Below are 11,347 nucleotides of genomic sequence, written 5' to 3'. Positions count from 1 at the left end.
AGAAGATGGAAGACATTAAAATTTTGCAAAAACACACCCTGACTTCATCTCCATTGGCTGATAACCCAGTTTCACAGTGGGAGGCACCTCCTCAAGGTTTCTATAAGATAAATTGGGATGCTAGTCTTCAAAGACAGAACTGTATAAGTGGAGTTGGTGCGGAAATTAGAGATTGGGAAGGCAAATTTATTGCATCAATGAGGATGAAAATATCCTTATTTCCAGACCCTCACCTTACTGAATCATATGCTGCTCAACAGACTATCCTCCTAGCTGCAAACATTGGCCTTAGGAATATCATTCTTGAAGGCAATGCCCTGCAAGTGGTGAATAAACTCAAAGACAAAAGTGAAAACTAGTCCCTAGTTGGTCTAATTTCCATGGATACAAGGATCCTTCTAAATAAATTTGAATCATGGTCTGTCCAACATGTTAAAAGAACATCCAATGAGCTTGCTCATGTTCTAGCTAAGCATGCTCTAGTTATTGATTATGTAATCATAGAACTAGAGAAAATTCCTAGTTGTTTTGGCCATTTGGTCTCTATTTGATGAATAAATTCATAATGTTCATTAAAAAAAAAAAACACCAATTAATAAGATGTTATACCATGTTGTTGTCATGGGTATTGATGCAAGAAATAAATGGAGAAAAAGGTGTTAGAAGAATTGCCTCAGAGGGCATACTTTGTATTTTCTGTATTGTTCAATGTACATATCTTGCCTTCATTACATGAATATATAAATAGAGAGAATCACAATCTTCCATTTATATTGAGACACGTATACATTTCTGTTATGGAAAAATATTCCTTTTGATAGTGCATTCCACATTCTGGTGCGCCAGACTTCCAAAACCTTCTGAGGGCTTGTCACTTTTTCCTCATTTGCCGTGACAGCGTGTTGCTCGGTTGCCCCACCTTTGGGTGTGTTTTCAATTTTGGGTAATGCTCTTTCCTCAACAGGCCACTGCGATTCAAGTGGCACTTGAGTGAGAGTGAGGCTTGATCGGAGAAAAGTAAATATAGCTGTAGACAATGGTTTGGTTAAAATATCTGTCAACTGATCCTTGTTGGAAACAAAAGAGACAATTAAAGATTTAGCAACAATCCTATCTCTTACAAAATGATAATCCAACTCTACATGCTTTGTACATGCATGTAAAACTGGATTTACCGAAATATACGTAGTGCCCAGGTTGTCACACCACAAAGTAGGTGGATTTTTCATAATAATACCAATTTCCTTTAGAAGATACTGTTTCCAAATGAGTTCACATGCAATGTTAGCCATTGCTTTGTACTTGGCGTCAGTGGATGAACGAACAACTGTTGGTTGCTTTTTGGATCCCCATGAAATAATGTGTGAACCAAAGTAGACACAGAAACCTCCAGTGGATTTTCTATCACCAGGACAACCAATCCAGTCAGTATCAGAGTAGGCAGTAAGTGTTGGCAACGATTTATTGGAAAAGCTAAGACCAAAATGAGAAGTAAGATGCAAATAGTGTAAAATACGCTTGACAGCTTACCAGTGAATTTTTGGGATAATGCATGAATTGAAAAAATTTATTTACAGAATAAGAAATATCTGGATGAGTAAAAGCTAAATACTACAAACTTCTTACAATACTACGATAGAGTTGTGGATCCTCAAAAGAGGTTCCATCAAATGCAGTGAGTTTTGTGGAAGTGGACATGGGAGTGGAAATTGTTTTGGCATTATGCATATTTGTGCGATGCAACAAGTAAGATATATATTTAGCTTGACTCAAATAAAGACCATGTGAGTTTCGGTGCACTTGACTTCCCAGAAAAAAAAAAATGAAGCTGACCGAGATCTTTGACAGGGAAATGTTGACCAAGTGTGAATATAAATTCAGTAATAAGATCAGTATTAAACCTAGTTACAATTATGTCATCCCCATACACTAAAACAAATAAAACATGCTCAGAGTTTTGAAATATAAACAAAGATGAATCTGACCTAGATTCTTGAAAACCAAGATTAAGAAGTTGAGTACTTAGCTTGGAGAATGAGGCCCTAGGCATCTGTTTAAGACCATAGATGTCATTTTTGAGCTTGCACACATATGTGGGAAAATCCGAATTTACAAACCCATGAGGTTGATGCATGTAAACTGCCTCCTCCAAATCACTATGTAGGAATGTATTTTGGATGTCCAATTGATGAAGAGGCCAGTTAGAGGACAAAGCTAAGGAAACGAGTAGATTAATTGTTACTAGTTTTACAACCGGAGAGAATTTTTTATGTAGTCTACCCCAGGCTGCAAATGGAACCCTTTAGCAACAAGATGACCCTTGCGCCTTTCTAGAGTACCATCAGCACGGCTCTTGGTTTTTAAAATCCATTTGGGGCCAAGAACATTAAACACAGGGGATGGGGGAATGAGTTCCCAAGTGGAGTTATGCAATAAGGCTTAAAATTCAAGCTTCATTGGATCTCTCCATTCAGAATATTTGGCAGCCTCAGTATATGACACAGGTTCCTCAGAAATTTGAGAAATTTTTGACTCAGTGAGGGAAAGCGATAAGTGAGTTGAGGGCCAAGAAACCGTACAATGACTGCAAACTTTAGGACACCAAATATTGTTGCAAAGGCTTGTGAGCATTGGGTGATTCGAAGAAATGGAATTGACTGGTTGAGAGACGACCGCAGTTGAGGAAGGGTCAGTTTTGGGAAGAGAAGGGAGTGTTTCTAGAGAAGTAGGGTTTGAGAGCCAAGATGGAGATGAGTTAGAGGTAGACGGACTAGGCTCATTGCCTATCGGGTTAGAACTGGGCGTATGAAAGACCAGAGGAAATAAGTTACTAATGTGAGCTGAACAATGGGAGACTGAGATGCAGAAGTGGGCTGGTAAAAGCCAGATGCAAAGGGCCCAGTTGAGGAGTTTAAGTTAGACGCAGAGGTCCTGGGCAGTGATTGAAAAGGGTTTCATTGAATTTGACATCCCGGGAGATGTAAGTTCTACTTGATGGGAGATGTAAGCAACAATACCCTTTGTGATCTAGGCTATAGCCCATGAAAACACACAACTGAGATCTGGAGTCCATTTTATATTTGTTAAAAGGATGAAAATTGGGCCACCGTGCCGAACCTAAAGTTTGCAGAAAATTGTAATCAGGATTGTGACCAAATAATTTCTGAAAAGGGGATTGATTGTTAAATATTGGCGTAGGCATTCGATTAATTAGATACACTGCAGTTTGAAAGGAAAATGACCAATATTTGAATGGCATTGAGACACGTGTACATTTATGTTATGAGAAAGTATTCCTTTTGACAGTGCATTCCACATTCTGGTGCGCCAGACTTCCAAAATCATCTGAGGGCTTGTCACGTTTTCCTCCTTTGCCATGACAGTGTGAGTAACAAGTTAAAGCTGTGTCACTAGCTCTATGACACACTTGACAAGTTGGTCTTGTTTCATTTCGGTTGGAGAAAAACTGAGGGGGTCCTCTACCACGACCACGGCGTGTTATTCTTCCTCCCTTGCCACAAGAGTTTGAGGTGCCAGAGGATTGATTTTTTGTAGTGAGGTGGGCAGCTAAGGGGTTACCCGAAAGTAAGGTCTGGGTTTGATATGCTAATCTTGACTCATGGTTGAGCAAATAGCTATAAATTTGAGTAGGGGATAAGGGATCAACACGGGTTGCAATGGATGTTACCAGAGAATCATAGTCTGTTCCCAAACCTGCAAGAAGATAAACTGAGAATTCAGTGTTTGACAATGGTTGACCAGTGGCATTTAGTGAAGCAGCCAATGACTTGGCCTTGTGAGTATTCAGTGATAGTCGCAAATCCCTTTTTAAGTGTGGCTTGTTGGAATCGAGTTTGCATAATATGTGCATAATACTGAGCCATGAATAGACTCTGTAGTGTGCTCCATACCTCATGATAGGTTGTACATTCAAGAACTTGGGCCAACACATTTTCAGAAAGAGAAGAGTTAATAGCAGACATTATGAGTTGATCACGCAGACACCATTTGGTGAAATCTGGGTTTGGGTTGTCTTCAATCATGGGAGGAGGCTTGGAAGAAGTGTCATCCACATGATCAAAGAGTTGGTTCCCTTTAAGAAATGGCACTATTTGTGCTTTCCACAACAAATAGTTTTCAATATTTAACCTAATAGTAACAAAGTGACTCGCGGAATGAAGAATAGAAGTGGTAGCAGAGGGCTCTGGGCTCTGGGCTCTGGGCTCTGGGATGGGGTTTTAGACGAAACAGAGGAATCCATTTGGTTGTTGGTGAAATTGACGTTAGTCTACTGTGCCCTGGATACCATATTAAAGCAAGAAATAAATGGAGAAGAAAGTGTTTGTAGAATTGCCTCAGAGGGCATATTTTGTATTTTCTATATTGTTCAATGTACATATGTTGCCTTCATTACACGAATATATAGATAGAGAGAATCACAATCTTCCATTTACATCAAGACACGTGTACATTTCTGTTATGGAAAAATTAATATTCTTTTTGATAGTGCATTCCACATGCTCCACCTTTGTCACGTTTATGAGGACATGTCACGTTTTCCTCCTTTGTCGTGACTGTGTGTGGCTCCACCTATGGGTATGTTTTCAATTTCTGGCAATGCCCTTTCCTCAACAGTGGGTAACACATGGCCCTCAATGATGTGATCGATTTTGTAATGACAACTATATATGTCACAGTCAATTACAACCAACTATATAAAAAACTATATACTATATTTTTATTTTTAAAATGTTGCAAGGACAGTATTTTTGAATTTTTAAATAATCTAAAACACAGGTAATTATGTGATTAAAGTTATTTATATAAATATTAATTTCTAATAAATATATTATCCAATAATAAAATTAGAATACCGCGTATCCATATTCTAAAATAACAAATAATTGCTTCATTGTGTGTGCGTGTACACGTGTGAGCAAATTTGCCCAGCTATGCACTCCTTCGAAATATATATATATATATATATATATATATATATATAAGACAAGTTGCTACCATCTTATTAGGAATTCTATGTGATTGTATGTTATCATTTTCTTTATAAATTAAAATAAATAACAATAAGAATAAGAATATTTATTGAAAATATTTTTTTATCGATCCTTACGAAAAAGCTCTTATATTTATTGATATTTATGGCAAATATGGGGATAGCATTTTAATTTCTATGCTTTTTGTTGAATTAGTGACATATTTTTAAAAAGTTGTAAAAAATAATTACCTCAAACCTCTAAACCGTATGAAAACAAATGGGAATATTATTGGGATCTACATTATATTGGATCCTTCCCCCATAATGTATATAGAACTTATTTATGAGTTTGATTAATTAACTAAATAAATTGGATTAGCACATGATCGATGCTTGGGGGAGGAATTGAGTCGGTAGAGTGTTGGGAAGTTTCTTATATATAATATAATAGTTCCCATGTTGAGCATTAATTATATATTATAAATTAGAAAAATTTTAGTCATCATCTTTATATATACCATACACCTGTTTTTAATAATTCATGATTGCAAGCACTGCGTATATGCTTTCTTAAATATTCCACAAGAACATCTTGGCAAAAACTCCTCACATGATGCGTGGTACTATTTTGTATGAAAATTAATTATGTTATAAGCAAGTTAAATTAATTATATATATCCAAGATCGAGGATGAAATTAAGCAAGCGATCGACCGGGTGATGAGAATCCCATGCAAATGAAATTAGCCTGAAATGAGATGATCTCGGATCATCAGTTGATGATGATCTATACGTCTAATTATAAATTGGGATAGAATTAATAGTCATGTATATATTCTAAAATTTCTATTCGAATTCTTTTAGAGTACGTAATAGATAGATCATCATGCATGGAATTATTAGGTCATATATATATATATATATATGATCGATATTGTTTATCGTACGTTATATATCTGGCCGCACGTGAGTCTCTTAATTAAATGGTATTAGATATTCCTTAAATTTGGTTATAATCCTCAACATGTCATGTCTGATCCTTTAATATTGCAATGACTCAGAATCATATTTAGGCAGGCCAGCTAGGCGCTGCTCGGTCCTTATCTTTCGATCTATTAATCGACAATGGATAATATTAAGCATGCTGCATGTATATATATGCAGGCCAACACTGAAAAATACTAGCTTGATTTTAACACGCATGCATGCACGCACGCACGCATGCACCAAAGATCAGTAGGTAATTATTATGTCTATATATATATATATATATGTGTGTGTGTGTGTACGTATCAATCATAATCAGATTTGAAACATGCATGTTAATTAATAGGGCTGTGCATAAAGGGTTGAGAAATGAGCCGTCCGCAAAACCCAATTTGTCCAACCCGAACAAAAACGGGTTTATCGGATCAAAATTTAACATCGGGTTTTAAATAATGCAATCCGTCGAAACTGATCAATACCAATAAAAGCTGAATTTCAACAGAGTTACATAAAAAGTAGCATACTTGCCATACAGATTTGAGAAAAAAGAAAAAGCTAAATTTTTTAACAACAATTACTCTGTTTCTATTCAATAGAAATTTTGAACCGCATCATACTATAGTGAAAGAGATGAAATCCTATAAACCCACCTACAGAGAAGAGAAAAAAAATACAAAACCCTTCGTGATAGACCTTGCCCCTACAACCAAAAAAATCCTTCCAGCAACCCACTTCGCCGCAACCTTGAGTTTGGACCAAAAAATTCCTTCAACCACTTTGGCACTATTAAAGAAGCTATAGACTAGAGTTGAAAAAAAATTAAAAAAAAGGTGAAAATGTTCAGTTGACTGAAATCCTTAAGGGGCAGTTTGAAGATATAAAAATGGTGAAACTTTTGTATAAATGAAAAGCAAAGCAATGGGAGATGGAGATCTTTTCGCATCCTACGACAATTGTAATTTTTTCTTTGCGCATCTTCTTTTTTCGAAGCCTCATAGCGCTACACAAAGCCGAGCCCCAGGAAGGCTTACTTGCCCCAACCATCCTCGATCTTGAGGACGAAGTAGCGTGACGAGTTAAGGACGCTCTCGATGGTGCTCTTGCTGTCGGATCTCGCAGCGGGCCTTGCAGGAAATGATCCGAAGGCAACCCGACCAGATCTTGTAGATGGCCACCTCCCGAATCACCAAAAGGGTCTCCTCCTAGCAAGTTAAACGACATAGTTCTAATGTGGGTGATTTTCACTTTTGAGGGAAGAATGAAGCATGAGAAAGTGAGATTTGGGGGAAGAAGGTGCGGAGGAAGAAGGTTTATCAGAGAGAGAGGGAGGTGGGTTTGTTACATAACAGGACGGTTCTATACATAAACTGAACCAACCCGACTTATTCGGGTCGGATCGGATCAGATCGGTCCAAGTCTAAATCAGTGTTTTTTTTATCGAGTTGCAGGCCTATTAATTAATGGAAGTAGGTATCTGATATTAAAGCATACATGATTATCGAAGGTCATGATGTACGTATGCGATAATCCTCCATGCATGGAGTCATGATCTGCTCTCCACTCAATCCATCAAACTCACAATATTAATCAATAATTGTAGGTAAATTATACTATTGATCTTAATTAGAATATCAGTACATTACATAAAAAATATCATTTGTGACGAATTATATGTAATGAGAATGACTATTTATGATTAAAATAAACTCATTTTGACAAAAACTAATCATTTTTATAAAAAATAACTAATCACAACGAACAGTTTTCTTGTAATAGTACTTATTAAATTTCTTTTAATTACATGCATTTCAAATTAATGACTCTACTTATTTGTTGCTCTCCACCTTTTCATTGGACCAACTTATTGGTCCAGTTTTTTATGGAAATCTACATTAATTATTGGTCCAATACAACCCTTGCATAGAATCTTTTTTTTCTCAACTCGCACGGGCATTGCAAGGTCGCGTCCATATTAGTTTATTTTCTAAATTAATTCACTACAACAGATAATGTCTTTTGAGATAAAAAATTTTAACCCAAATGATTGGATTTTTGTCCCAAAATATATTTTAGAACAAAAATAAATAATGAGACGAAAGTAAAACGTCTCAAGGTTGTCTTAGTATCACTGTCCCAAAAAGTATTTTGGGACGAAATTAACAATTTTGTCCTAAAAAATATCTTTTGGAATGAACATTTGCTGGGCCGTTCAAACACGTTCTAACGGCCATTTTTATCTAGGACAACTGAATTTTGTCCCAAAAAGGAGTTCGAACGCCAAAAGAAAATGTTTGAACGTATATGTATGTTCAAACGTATCCTACATATATGGGTGGTCAATCGATACTAGTCCATTTGACCAAATAGACATGAGGGAATGTCTGAATAAACAAATTCATGATCGAACGAAAATTATATTTTTAAGGATTGTGTAAGGCGTTCAAACGTATAATGAAAGAATCGAGCGATTTGTCAGTTAACAACTGTTCGAATAGTATCATGTGATGTTCAAACGGTTGTTTCCGATGTATCATGTTCAAAGATTTCATGGACTTTCAAAAGGTTAACGTTTTATTTTAACCAAAAATTTAAAACAAAATAGGCATAATTAAATAATATTTAAAAGAATTCATTACAAATTATTCAATACAAATAAACTTAGTCATCAGTCCAAATTAAATAAATAAAATAGTAATAATACTAATAATGTCATTCGTACAGAACTTTATAATTAAATCTCAAAATGTATGAAAAACACGAAAATCAATTCCTTAGAGGCCTGAACTGTTGCATAAGCATCTAAATTTAGAGTTGCATCTCTCTGCTGAACTCTTCTTATTATTCTTCTTGTTATTTCATGCGTACCTTCATATCTGCTTATTTCGTTAATTAAGCGTCTAATTCATGAATTATTCAATCATAGAATTCAGATTCTCTAACGATATAGAGGTGCTTGACATTGAGGAAGAGCTAGAAGACTTTACACAATGACCCATACCCCACAAATATCTTGAATGTTGACTCAGAATTTCTGTAAAAATTTCAATATTGCTTGTTGAGGAATTTTGATCTGACACAGTTTCAGAACGCAAGACAACCATTTTATCCTATATACAACATAAAAAATTAATATCATCACAAATATTCAAATATATTTAATTAAAACAGATTATAATACTTACATAATTCTTATGAGTATCGGGATGAGTCCTCTCTATTATGATCAGTATGTGATGCAGCATATAATTTTGTCAGATCATAATTAGTGTGTGACTCTTGCTACAAAAGACATTGTTAAGATATAAAGTCAATATTAAAATTAGTACTTCCAAAAAATAAACTATATAAAATAAAAAAAATAAAAAATATATTACCAATTTCATGGAGAGACGATGAAAAGATCTTGAACCTGCATGATAATGAATATTCAACTTCGATCTATTTGTTTTGTTTATAAAAATTCGCTCCTACATAGAAGTTGTAAATATTAGTAGTAAGTGAAAATTATAAATAGGATATGTAAAGAATTCATTTAATTTACTTTACATGATAGATCATCTAACATATCGCAAAGTTTTTTCCAATCAGAAAGTCGGACATCCTGAAAATGATGCTGGCATGCATCTTTCTTATTCTCGTACTTATTGTAATGCTCATGACACCTCGCCTTATACTTGCAGAATGGATTACACATAAACTCATCGATAGTCTTATGCTCCTTTTTTCGACCAAAATTTAGTTCGAAGTCGTCCATGAAAAAATATATACACGTATATTATCACTTAGAATATTAAATAATATTAATATAAATTTATTATTTAAATATTATGCACCAAATACGCTTCTTTATAAGTTTTTCATATCTTGTGGGACTTTATGCCATAAACTCATAACCAAAGGTGCATAAGTCGGTGTAAGAGTACTCACATGCGATGCAAGCTAAGCTGCTTGTTCTCTCTCACCTTCGGCATGTTCGTCAGGAATAATAACATTAATCTTACCCATTTTACGATATTTTTTCAACGTCACGCCTCTAGTAATGTCTCGACCTTGACGAGATTGTATTGTTAACTCTATAAAATATTTAGTTATTTACCTTGTATCAATTATCAATTATCTTAATTGAAAAAAAAAAAGGTATTAAATTATATATTTTCCTTGTTTTGTACAGTCAGTCTCTAATGGTGAATCAGAAGAAGAGTTAGGAATAGGTGGATTTGAGATGCGAACTTCCTTCATTTTCGTGACATAATTTCGAGATACTGTGTAATGCGAACACAAAATCGGTCAATCATATATATCAATTTCATTTGTAGATTCACTCTCATCATCTATAGATACTTCAAATGACTCAACATTTTGATCAACTATCGCATCAACAATTCCAGCCTCAATATCTTATATTGGCTTAAATCAACAAATAAGTTAAAAACGGGTTGACTCTCTTTGTATGCTTCTAGAGTAAAAGGATCATCTTCTTCTTCATATTGTCCCTCCGCCTCAAGGATAACGTCATATATATTTATTTGAGAAAACTTTTGTACTACTTGTCATTGATTTTCTAACACAGAATCGTCTAAGTAGAATACTTGAGATGCTTGGAAAACCAAAATAAAATGATCATCTTCATACCATTTTTTTGATGTAGTAATACTCACAAAATATTCATCATGTCGTTTTGTCCCTCGATGATTCCTTAAATCCCATCAATCACATCTAAATAGATACACTGATACACTACAAGCTCCCCCAAATTTCTCATTCCAATTATATCGACAATAATCCCATAGAAATCAATGTTGTCTCTGTCATGACTTCCTTCGACTAGGACATCACTATTTTTTGTTTTCCTATAGCGTTCTTGATCCATTGTGTGATACCTACTATTTCGAAAAATACATGCAGAATATCAACCAGCGTATCTCAATGGATCACGCACTAGTGCATACAATTTGTTCAATTTATCGTTTGGATTACTCGCATGCATTTGTACAACCTACATATTAAATAAAACATATACATCCAAAAATAAACAATCCAACGTATTTTTTTAATTTAGTGCAAACTCGCAATTTAATCTTATTACTCGTTGTTCAAACCATTTCGGGAACGACTCTTCATGTTTCTAATCTATATCACTTACTCTCAGTTCTTTGAGTATATTAATATGATCATTGAAATTAAACATTACAAAAAAAATTATATTTTAACAATTTTCTAAAGTAAATTACAATATTAATTAATAAATAATGTGAACTTACCTCAAGTGGTTCTCTATCTCAGAGCAATTGTTTAGCAGGTACCACTAATCTTTCTCGAACTCTTTTCCACACAAATGATAACCACGTACTGCACCAAGTGTACGTAA

At 34.8% G+C, this 11,347-nt stretch overlaps 1 long non-coding RNA gene across 1 annotated transcript; it reads right to left on the bottom strand.

The window, feature by feature from the left end:
* Positions 1-659: 659 nt before the first annotated feature.
* LOC109004701 lies at positions 660-2,794 on the bottom strand. Its single transcript, XR_001998330.1, has 2 exons — positions 1,176-2,794; positions 660-968 (listed from the first exon to the last, which is right to left on the bottom strand). It is a non-coding gene; the product is annotated as an uncharacterized LOC109004701 (long non-coding RNA).
* Between the last annotated feature and the right edge of the window lie 8,553 nt (positions 2,795-11,347).

Source organism: Juglans regia, chromosome 7, assembly GCF_001411555.2.
Source record: "Juglans regia cultivar Chandler chromosome 7, Walnut 2.0, whole genome shotgun sequence".
Taxonomy (NCBI): Eukaryota; Viridiplantae; Streptophyta; class Magnoliopsida; order Fagales; family Juglandaceae; genus Juglans; species Juglans regia.
Note: the sequence above shows the minus strand (reverse complement) of the source record. Positions and strands in the feature narration are given on the sequence as shown.